Raw genomic sequence first — 12,801 nt, forward strand, 5'->3', positions numbered from 1 at the left:
AACACGCCGCTCCCGAGCTCTGCCTCGGTCGAGCGCGTGTTCAGCTACGGGTCGGACATCCTCAGGCCTAAGAGGTCGGCCCTGGCTGCACCGAACTTCGAGGCCCTCGTCTTCATGAAGGGCAACCTCCAAATCCTCAAGAAGGCCCACGAGGTGGAGGAGGAAGACGAGGACTAGTCAACAGACTGCTAGTCTGTTGACTAGTAGACTCTCTTGTCAAAGAAAGGACGGGCAAATTGATTTTTCTTTAATGTAACTTGCATATATTAAAATTATATTTAAATTAACTGTAGAGTAGAGTAGAGTCGAGTGGAAAACTTTATTTCAATAAATTTTGAATAAAGTTTATTTAAATAAAAATGTATATTTTTGATCTTAAAAGCTTTGTTTGTCTTTGTAGTAGTTAGAAATGGCTATTTAGGCTTAAAAAGCATTAAATTCCCTTTAGAAACGTCAAAAATCGCTTTAAAAACGTCGAAGCGCTTTTAAAAAATCGAATCGAAGCGGATAAGCGGATAAGCGGTAAGCGGACTAAGATTTTCGGCCGCTGAAGCGGATAAGCGAATCGGACTACACGGGCTGGCGGAGCGGATAAGCGGTAAGCGGACTTAAAATTTTCCGAATCGCGCCCACCTTTAGTAATTTGCATATTGGGACACAGGATTGTTTCGCCAATGAAAAGCTAGAAGCTGATTTTTTTTTTTTAGATCTGAAGCCCAAAAGTCAAGGCTGCATAAAATCATCAATTTTCATTTTGTATTTTTTAAAACCTGTTTTCGTTATTTTGAGCATAAGTCTGTTTATTTTCGTTCTTAACCTTAATGCATTCCAGGGTCAGCCGGGTCCATTGGTTCAAATTTCCGTTCAAATCGTTGCCAAGGAAGTATTTTTCACCGCGGTAAAATGGCGGCAGCCGTTGCTAACCGGAAGTTACCCAGTTGTGTCCACCCATAACATTCTGGTTTACGTTCAAATATATGTTCGGTTCCTCCTGCACTCTCAACTCGTCGATATAATCATACAACATACTGATCGTGATGCGAAATGAAAAAGCGCACGAAAATAACATCGCAGGCTTTAACTTTCCCTTCCGTCGATCGTTTTTACCGCACTCAAAATGGCGGACGCGGAAGGGAAGTGATCGCGTTCGTGTGTAAAAGCCGATCACAAGCACTTTGCCTGTAGACCGCTTGTGAATGATTGATACTTAACAAATAATAATAATAATTCTTCGTACCTTGTTAAATTTTCCTTTCGGGCTTGGAGCGATGGATTTTCGTACGCATGCGCGACGCTCGGGTCGACCAATGAGTGCAGTCGCCTCAAATGGGGGTCTCAAGATGGCGGCGCACTGTGTTCATGTGTAACAGCCTGGGAAGTTTCTGACCTTCCCGCAACTGGTGAGTTGGAAAGTCCTTCTGCTTATTCCACCCGACTCGGCTGTGCCGTGTTCATCCCTGATGGTCGTTTGTACGTGTGTGGGTGGCGGTGAGTTTGAGATGGAGCAATGATGACGATTTAGTCGAGATCTGGTAGCACTTTGGCCAAGCATTTATGGTTATGGTCCACGTGGTTGACCAGCGAATGACGATTAATCTTCTCTCTGAGCTCTAATAACCCAAATAGCGTCGCATCCTCTTTCATGCTGTAGTTCTGTTGAAATGAGCAACCATGTTCTCATTGTGTCCGTGAGATCATCTATTTATTACGTACGCGCCGACGGTAGTTGGTGCCTTCGTGGCCAGGGAGTGCATATTGAGTGGCTGGTGTAAGGTTGGGTCAAAATTCCAACATGTCTGCGTATTTAATAAATATACAGCCCTTTAGTAGGTTGCTGCATCTTCGGGAAAAGTGGAATGATTGGAATACTGTACCAATTAACTTGATTTGAACTATTCTGTTTGCATGTGTGTTACAGTGCAGACCCTGTGATGCATCATATGGTCTTTTGGGGTGTTTCCTGTTATGGTGAAAAGCAAAGAGAATGAAATGGCATTCTTCCAGAATTTGTATCGTGCCTCCTCTCACACCCGTAAGCCTGGAGTCCTGACTTCAAGCCCATGTCATGCTGTTGAATTAACACCAAGTGGGTTGGTTGACTCGGCTCATCATCCATCCAAGGTCAGCAAAACGAGTATCAGATGACTGGGGGAATGAGCCATTCGAGTATCCTGCATCGGAGTGGCGACCCGTCCAGGATTGTGTCCAATAGCTGAGGAAACTGTTTCGGCAGCTCTATGCATCTGCAGATGTAAAATGAGTGGTCTTCTTCTTATTCTTCTTCTCCTCTCACATCCATAGTGTTCTCACACCCATCACCCTTGTGTTTTCTGAGCTGAATTACTCTCCCATCTCTCCCCACTCCAAGCCACTGCCATGTTGTACGTATTCCTCAAGGAACCATCATTTGCTCATTCTCCTTTAGTCCAGATTGGGTGCCAGAGTGGTTGACTTGAGTCAGTGACTTGGACTCGAGTCACATTTTTTTTGACTTGAAACATGACTTGACTTGCAGAAGTTTGACTTGGGACTTGACTTGTAAACATTTGACTTGCCGACATCAAATAGCTGTTCAAATCTGAAGACCAAGAATGTTGACGCTCAAATTAGGGGGACTTCTTTGCCGATACTCAGGCTTATCCAAATCATTTTGTGGACACCAGCAAGAAAGCAAGCCCGACAAACGTTGGTAAATCCATCGTGAAATGAGAAAACGTCAACGTAGAATTAAAATGGGATTTTTGTTTTATTACGTGCGCTATCATGGCTTATTTGCGCATGCACCTGGTAAAGGTCCACGTCAAATTCCTGTTGGCTAGGACGATACGTGTTTCGATTTATTTCCCTGAAAGTTAAAAAAAAAAAATCGACATTTTTCACGGCATTTCATTGATACCATTTGATACCATTGATTTGCGTACGTAAATATTGTACGAGCAGTGACTGAAGTAACGTGATGAGATTATCTAGTACGCATACCTATAGTACCTTAGATGTGCGCTCTGCATGCTTGGCGTGTGTGTGTGTGTGTGTGTGTGTGTGTGTGTGTGTGTATATATATATATATACACATATATATATATATATATATTGTTGCGGAGTCCAACGTCGGCCTTCCCCACTTACAAAGGGGGGATTAATCCCCTCGCTTATGACTGACCGACGTGGTCCCTGTGGCTGTACAGTGACCTCCGGAAAGGCCGGTGGCACAGCCCCGTTAATACCGCGGACAGATGTTAATTGCCGAGCGGTTTTAGCAACCGCGTCACGAACCGTTACCAGGACTAACCCGATTCCTAGCGTTGGCCAAAATCGCACCACAGGTTTTCAATGAGGGGAAAAGACAACAACGACGGATGTAGAGGAAAGAAAGGCAAAGGGTAAGAAATACAAATATTATTTATTTACTATATACACAATTGAAAGCAACCAAGGAGTAGGAAAAGATAATAAAATAAAAACAGAAGAAGAAGCAGACACAGTGAAAATTCTAGCTTATCTATTACAGTCTTAATTAACCCAGGGACAGAACAAACACAGACTCACACGGGGAATTGCAGAGTGGATTGGCTGGAAGGAGGAATGGGAAGGCCCTGGCCACTGTACGCGTCGAGGTCCGGCTCCAGGAGTCGACTCGCATTCTTGGCGGGAAAACCTTGGTGTCTCCAACGCCACTCTCGTTCGACCCTTTGTGCTCCTCCTCAACTCAACTCTCAAAAGGCTTGCTGTCTCTCTTCACTTCTCCCACTCTCTTTTGCACGCCAACTCGCTTTGTCGCGGCAACTCGAGCAACTTCCTTCCGTTTCTCTGACGCAACTCAACTTGTCAAAAGGCTTTCCGTATCTCTTCTTTCAGCCACCAACAACCAACTCCTCTTCCTGACGCATGCGCACGCGTTTTTATATCGCCCCCGGCGATCAAGCCGCCGGCCGCTAGGACACGCCCATCGGTGAGCTCGCCTCGGCCCTGATTGGTCGCGAGGGCTCACCGACCCCACCCTTAGAGGAGGCGTTGGCTAAGCCACGCCTTGTCCCCGGCGCTGGGCCGACTCCTCCCACCTTCTGCTCCGAGATGACCTCGTGGCTAATGGAGTCGCGGTGAAAACCGCCAAGCAGCTGCGGCGAAAACCACAAGCCCAAAGAAACAGCGGAATGCAGCAAACCGCGCAGAGGAATTTGGTAATGCAGCTGACAAAAGGGGAATCCAATGGAGGTTCTGGGGAAATTGAAAGGGGATACTACCTTATTCCACTTCGGTGCAATGCAGTATTAGTTAATGGACGACATAGCCTTAACCTAATACACAGAATAAGGAAATAACTACCAACAAGGAGGAAATCTATGATTGGCTACGTGGATGTTTATGAAATAACTACGGGAACGACCTTTGACCTTTATACACAGAATGGAGGCAGGAGGGTGATCTTTACACACAATTACAAATCCACAACAATATATATATATATATACATATACAGTGCATTCAGAAAGTATTCAGACCCCTTCACCTTTTTCACATTTATGTTGCAGCCTTTTGCTGAAATCGTTTAAATTCATTTTTTTCCCTCGTCAATCGACACTCAATACCCTATCATGACATAGAGAAAACAGGATTTTCGAAAGTTTTGCAAATTTATTAAAAAGAAAAAACTGAAATATCACATTTACATAAGTATTGTTATGTCGGGGGGTAAAGGAATATCTAGAGCCAGGTAGATCTGTATAGGTAACATGCTTCGACTGTCGCGATAGGGAATCTACCCTGTAATACGTTCTGTGTTTTAGGCGGTTTGTCGGGGAAGTGCATACCTGTGAACATACAAGGATGTTCGGGTGTTAAATAGTTGTAGGGAATAAGATAACACCCCTGTGTGTCAGACCTGGTAATCATTCCTTTGTCCATTATGGCAACGCACACATATAAACACTCAAATAGGTCTTTAGTGCACACATTAATGAGTTCCCTTCCCTTACAATGACCTTGGAAGAAGACCGGCAGGAAGCCAGATCGGGGTACCGCCGGATGGCCGCCGCCAGCCGCACCACCAGCTGGCCTGGCAACATCGCGTGAGACGAGCTGTAACCACGCCACAGGGAACGTGTGATTGGTTGGCGCGGAAGGCACGAGCCTTGAACTAATCAGCCGGGAGGCGCAAAGACGCAACTGAGAAGGAGGTTGTTCATTGGAGGGAAGGTTCGGTGGACGGCGGGAAACTACGAGGCGCTGATTGGAGGGCGCGCCAGAGCTGACGTCACACGCAAGGTGATAAAAGAACGCGCTGGACGACATTTGCTCTCTTGGCGCTGCACGACTCTCTCGCTCTTGGACTCTGCGCGCTGGACCCCTTCATATTGGAGATCTCTCTGTGCTTGAAGCTCTTGCTCTTCTTGTCCCTGGTCTTAATTGGCTCTTCCTTCTCGCGTGCTGGACCTTCGTGCTGGGTGACGTTGGTTCGTCGTGGTGCTTGGAGCGGGATCCAGTGCAGTTGGTACTGGAGCAAGGGACCTCGTGGTGTGCCGCGGAGCGAGTCGCATCGAGGCCGGTTGGAGCGTGCGAGCGAGGAGGCTGAGGTTTCTTCGCGCCGGAGCTTGGAGCGGCGTTGGACGGCGGACACGACTACAGACAAAGATAAGACGCACCACATTTCACAAGTACACGACGAGACATTTCTTTTATCAATTCAGTCCTTTGTTCGTTTCTGAAGTGAGGTGTGTGGGATCCCGATTTATGATCATTATTGGATTTATCATCGCGTTTCCCTGTCCCGACCTTTAGTTAAAATAAACCCTTGCATTACTTTCCATTCCTTGTTAAACCGGTGTCCGTTTGAGCTAGTTCCCTCTCCAGGTAAGCGCTTCCACGTCTCTTCCTCTTCACTTCTTCCTCCCGCGGTTGATAGCAAATCCGTATTTGGTCGTCGCCTCAGTTAAAGCCGTTCGGTCTTCCGCGGTCCCTGGTGTTAACCTTGAGGGATTCGCACGACAGTATTCAGACTCTTTGCTATGACACTTGAAATTTAGTGCAGGTGCCTTCCATTTCTCTTGATCATCTTTGAGATGTTTCTACACCTTGATTGGAGTCCACCTGTGGTAAATTCAATTGATTGGACATGATTTTGAAAGGCACACACCTGTCTATATAAGGTCTCACAGCTGACAATGCATATCAGAGCAAAAACCAAGCCATGAGGTCGAAGGAACTGCCTGCAGAGCTCAGAGACAGGATTGTGTCGAGGCACAGATCTGGGGAAGCCTACAAAAATATGTCTGCTGCATTCAAGGTTCCCAAGAGCACAGTGGCCTCCATAATTCTTAAATGGAAGAAGTTTGGAACAACCAGGACTCTTCCTAGAGCTGGCCGTCTGGCCAAACTGAGCAATCGGGGGAGAAGGGCCTTGGTAAGAGAGGTGACCAAGAACCCGATGGTCACTCTGGCTGAGCTCCAGAGATCCTGTGTGGAGATGGGAGAAACTTCCAGAAGGACAACCATCACTGCAACACTCCACCGATCTGGGCTTTATGGCAGAGTGGCCAGACAGAAGCCTCTCCTCAGTGAAAGACACATGAAAGCCCACAGAATCTTGTTTGTCTCAGTCTGAGAGTCCTTTAGGTGCTTTTTTGCAAACTCCAAGTGGGCTGTGGGCTACGAATAGGTCGATCAGAAAGACAAATGATTCTTTAGTGTATTTTTACCCCTCCGCCCTCAGAGACACAAAGTGACGATGTTTGATTGTTTATGTACTTCATCGATTTTGGAAAGATTGCCACAGGTTCATTTAATATAATAATTTAATTACACTCGTGCATTGTTCGTTTTTGCTTTCATGAAAAAGGGAAACGCCACCTAATTTCGAATTTCGGAATCTATTTCATTTCATTGCACTAATTGAGTAATTCTTATTTTTCTTTCAAATCTTTAATACAGAGTTGGTGATTTCTGCTCGACATGAAATCACGCCCTCTTCAGTTGATACAAGCACTGAAGAAGAAGAAAAGACACGTTGAAGGGTACAAGCGAAGGCCTCATCGTGGAGATGGCAAGACTTCGGCGACTGCTCAGCTCACCAGATACTTGGAGCTGCGTAACAGTTTTGATTCTGGCGATCCCAATGCATGTCTCAGGTTCTGGAGCCTCAACAGGAACAACTTGTTGAGGTTGTTTCCAGTTGCTATGAGGGTCTTAGCCACGCCTACCTCAAGCTCACCAGGAGAACGTGTGTTCAATCATGGGGGAATCATCATGCGCCTGCGCCGAGCTCGTCTGAATGACGAGCCATTAGCCAATTTGATCTTTCTCAAATGCAATAATTTTTTTTTGTTATCTTGAGTATTAACTTACATGAACAACACGGTTTCTTATTATTTATTCCCTTTCATTTTTGGTGTTGTTGTTGTTGTCGCAAGGATGAGTTTGTCTCATTCAACAGCTATGTATGTCAAATATGCTTGACTAAATGGCCTAGTCTCTGAAATTGTCAAATTTGATATTTCATGAGTTGTGGGTTTAAGCCTTAAGGTGTGTAATAGGTAATCCCAAAGCTACAGGTTTCATAGTTTATGAAAATAATAATTTGCTAAACAAGCTCGTAAGTTGATTTAACAAAATATATCTGGTATATTACTTCCTTACGTATATTTCTGGTATATCTTACATCCCTTAAGGCTTAACCCACCACTATTTCAAAAACTGGCAACACAAGACCGATTTACCATTTTTGTAGGCGTGCAACTGCAAGGTCATTTTTATTGCAGAGGGCCATGTATTGACTCATTTTCAACGATATCAAAATGGTGGAATTCCATTTTAAAAAATAGGACCACAGGTCCTGAAGCTCACCTGGGTCAAGAGCAAGTCACGCAAACCCCCACAGACCCTGATATTTTTAATGCCGTAAACAAAAACTTTGCTACACCATGGGCGATGAAGGTTGTGATCAAGTTGAATTTAAATTGTGTGTGTAGTTTTAGAGGAGAGAGCATATACTTATTTGGAGGGGGGATGGGGGTGTTCAACACCCCCCCCCCCCCCCCCCCCCACTCTTCACCCCATAATCCCCCTCAATGAGCACAGATTTTTATGTGTTCAATGCATATCAGATATGCAGCTTGTGGCCAGGTTTCATCAAAATTGTGTGTTTAGTCTCGGAGAAGAGAGCGAATACCTATTTATTTATTTTGGGTGGGGGGGGTGGGGGTTCAACCCTCTCTCCTTCCCTCCCACCCCCAACCTGAAAACATTGATTAACCTATTGACACCAAAGGAAGAACGAAAGTGAACAATGCTTCAGTTGCTGATGAAAGTTGCTTCAGAGGGTGTGGCTTTAATTGGTAACATTCTATTTACAAATGGTGGACAAACAGAGAGTAGTCGCAGCATGAAATTGTTTTACATCACGAGGGCATTTCCACAATGTTTCCCTTAGCTCCCTATGAGTTTTTGATGTGGATAAAAGTTTAACTTTGATTTTCATGATTTTGTTTAACTGTCTGTGTCCAGCTCTATTGCTGTTGGTTCAACAGGTGGTTGCACTTTCAGGCCTCCTCTGATAGCAATGGTTCCTATGTAGTTTATGGTTTGTATCCCAATGATACGTCAGATCTGGATTCGGACCTGAACCAAAAGTTAATTGCCTTGTTCTTGTCACCAAACCAACTCATCCACCAAGTTTTGTCGTAACTCGTCCATAACTTTTTGAAACATCGTGCTCTATATCATTTTTGTCCCTCTCTCAATAGTGAAAAATCACTTTAAATTTTCAAAAAAAAATGTGTATCCGGATACAGATTCAGATCTTCACCAAAATGTAATCATTTCGTCGTTGTCCGACACCTAACCTGTCCACCAAGTTTCAGCCGAATCCATCTACAACTTTTTGAAATATTATGATATATATCGTTTTTGGCCCTTTCTCTCCATGGTAACGAATCACTTTTTAAAATATCTGATCCGGATTCGGATCTTCACCAAAATTGAATCGATCAATTCTTCCTTGTGACACACCCAACCTCTCCACCAAGTTTCGTCCGAATCCATCCACAACTTTTTGAGATATCCTGTTCACAGAGAGACAGACAGGGGTGAAAACATAACCTCCATCCACCTTCAGTGGCGGAGGTAAAAATATGGAATTTCGGAAAAACTGGTTTTGCTCAAATATCCATGTGAACAATTTTTCCATTAAAAAAGATCGGTTCGCAATTGGCAAGGAGGACAAATATGATTGCAATACCTCCATTTAAATCTCTTGAAACTTTAATGCAACAGATCAAACACATGCAATAATGTTTTTTTATGGATACAAAATGTCAGCCAATTGAAGGATCAGGTGACGGAGGATATAAAAACAACAAACTGACTAGTGGGGTAGTGGTGGACTTGCAGGATGGCCCAGAGGTATGGACACTCATCTGGGCCGTCCAGCATGGGCTTGAATGGCGGCCCAGCTACAAACTGTCAACACAATGTCTTACAGGTAAGGCGAGACACCATTGTGTGTGCCATTTATGTTAAACTGGGCATCCCATCTGCCAGCGTTCGTGAAGTTCCCACGGTGTCCTTCGCGAAAGGTAGGCGAGCTATCGCCGGCACAATGACCAAATTCCTGCCCTAACCGAGAGAGGACGTTGTATCAGGGGTACAGCCACGTCCCCAGCAACTGATGCAACTCGCAGCCTTGTACTGCGTAAGAAAGAAGAAGAAGCGTAGAGGTGTATGTATTACTATTAGGTGCCCGAAACAAGAAAGGGAATGAATGAATTGGAAAGAGGAGATGGAGGAGGAAATGAAACGCAGTGGCCTGCAAGTAAGAAGGTTAGGCGATGTAAGGTTCACGGGGGTGGAAATATCAACGGCAGACATGAGGTGGGTATTACAAGAGTCTGCAGCACTCACTGCCAACTTGAAGCCCCCAGATGAGAGAGTGAGATTCAACCTGTCTCCAGAAGACAGTTCCACAAACATGAAAAAAAATAGTGGAGGTAAAAAAAATAGTGGAGGAATGCATTAAACCTGCATGTTGGAGGATTAACCAGGAGAGGATGTTGGGGCAACACCTGCTTGCTAGAGGAGCTGGGGAGGGTTGGAGAGCAAAGGGAGCAAGACCGGAGGAAAGAAATTGAAAACTAGAACGACACTCGGTAGAGAGCATACCTCCACCAGGTTGAACAGATTTCGTTTTGCATCCACTGATAGGTCGGATCTGGATTCAGACTGAAATAAGATCTAATCGGCTTGGTCTTGTCATTTACCCAACTCATCCTCCAAGTTTCGTCCGAATCTGTCCATAACTTTGTGTGAATACTTTCTCTGTAAGAGCAACCGGGCAAGACTGAAATACCTTGTTCAGGAAGGTGAACAAGAACCCACAATGAGCATTCTGACACAACTACAGAGTTCCTTGGCTGAGATTGGAGAACCGGCCAGAAGGCAAACAGAAAACAGTCTCCGCAGCACTTCACAAATCTGGGCTTTATGGGAGAGAGTGGACAGATAGATGGAATCTACTCATGAAAAAAGGCACATGACAACACACCTGGAGATTGCAAAAAGGCACATGACAACATACCTGGAGATTGCAAAAAGGCACATGACAACACACCTGGGGATTGCAAAAAGGCACATGACAACATACCTGGAGATTGCAAAAAGGCACATGACAACATACCTGGGGATTGCAAAAAGGCACATGACAACACCTGGAGATTGCAAAAAGGCACATGACAACACACCTGGGGATTGCAAAAAGGCACATGACAACACACCTGGAGATTGCAAAAAGGCACATGACAACATACCTGGAGATTGCAAAAAGGCACATGACAACACACCTGGGGATTGCAAAAAGGCACATGACAACACACCTGGATATTGCAAAAAGGCACATGACAACACACCTGGATATTGCAAAAAGGCACATGACAACATACCTGGGGATTGCAAAAAGGCACATGACAACATACCTGGAGATTGCAAAAAGGCACATGACAACATACCTGGAGATTGCAAAAAGGCACATGACAACACACCTGGGGATTGCAAAAAGGCACATGACAACACACCTGGATATTGCAAAAAGGCACATGACAACACACCTGGATATTGCAAAAAGGCACATGACAACACACCTGGATATTGCAAAAAGGCACATGACAACACCTGGAGATTGCAAAAAGACACATGACAACATACCTGGGGATTGCAAAAAGGCACATGACAACATACCTGGAGATTGCAAAAAGGCACATGACAACACACCTGGGGATTGCAAAAAGGCACATGACAACACACCTGGATATTGCAAAAAGGCACATGACAACACACCTGGATATTGCAAAAAGGCACATGACAACACACCTGGAGATTGCAAAAAGACACATGACAACATACCTGGAGATTGCAAAAAGGCACATGACAACACACCTGGGGATTGCAAAAAGGCACATGACAACACACCTGGATATTGCAAAAAGGCATATGACAACACACCTGGAGATTGCAAAAAGGCACATGACAACACACCTGGACATTGCAAAAAGGCACATGACAACACACCTGGATATTGCAAAAACGCACTTGACAACACACCTGGATATTGCAAAAACGCACTTGACAACACACCTGGATATTGCAAAAAGGCACATGACAACACACCTGGATATTGCAAAAAGGCACATGACAACACACCTGGAGATTGCAAAAAGGCACATGACAACACACATGGATATTGCAAAAAGGCATATGACAACACACCTGGAGATTGCAAAAAGGCACATGACAACACACCTGGACATTGCAAAAAGGCACATGACAACACACCTGGATATTGCAAAAACGCACTTGACAACACACCTGGATATTGCAAAAACGCACTTGACAACACACCTGGATATTGCAAAAAGGCACATGACAACATACCTGGAGATTGCAAAAAGGCACATGACAACATACCTGGATATTGCAAAAACGCACTTGACAACACACCTGGATATTGCAAAAACGCACTTGACAACACACCTGGATATTGCAAAAAGGCACATGACAACACACCTGGACATTGCAAAAAGGCACATGACAACACACCTCGATATTGCAAAAACGCACTTAACAACACACCTGGATATTGCAAAAACGCACTTGACAACACACCTGGATATTGCAAAAAGGCACATGACAACACACCTGGATATTGCAAAAAGGCACATGACAACACACCTGGAGATTGCAAAAAGGCACATGACAACACACCTGGATATTGCAAAAACGCACTTGACAACACACCTGGATATTGCAAAAAGGCACATGACAACACACCTGGATATTGCAAAAAGGCACATGACAACACACCTGGATATTGCAAAAAGGCACATCACAACACACCTGGGGATTGCAAAAAGGCATATGACAACACACCCGGATATTGCAAAAAGGCACATGACAACACACATGGACATTGCAAAAAGGCACATGACTACACACCTGGAGATTGCAAAAAGGCACATGACAACACACCTGGAGATTGCAAAAACGCACGTGACAACACACCTGGAGATTGCAAAAAGGCATATGACAACACACCTGGATATTGCAAAAAGGCACATGACAACACACCTGGATATTGCAAAAAGGCACATGACAACACACCTGGATATTGCAAAAAGGCACATGACAACACACCTGAATATTGCAAAAAGGCACATGACAACACACCTGAATATTGCAAAAAGGCACATGACAACACACCTGGATATTGCAAAAAGGCACATGACAACACACCTGGAGATTGCAAAAAGGCATATGACAACA

The 12,801-nt window shown here is 44.7% G+C and overlaps 1 long non-coding RNA gene across 1 annotated transcript; it reads left to right on the forward strand.

The window, feature by feature from the left end:
• The first annotated feature begins 1,110 nt into the window (after positions 1-1,110).
• Positions 1,111-8,467, forward strand: LOC137432345 (uncharacterized). The gene is made up of 3 exons (XR_010985481.2): positions 1,111-1,400; positions 1,919-2,121; positions 6,925-8,467. It is a non-coding gene; the product is annotated as an uncharacterized LOC137432345 (long non-coding RNA).
• The last annotated feature ends 4,334 nt before the right edge of the window (positions 8,468-12,801 follow it).

Source organism: Myxine glutinosa, chromosome 8 (assembly GCF_964187855.1).
Source record: "Myxine glutinosa chromosome 8, kmMyxGlut1.1, whole genome shotgun sequence".
NCBI classification, from domain to species: Eukaryota; Metazoa; Chordata; class Myxini; order Myxiniformes; family Myxinidae; genus Myxine; species Myxine glutinosa.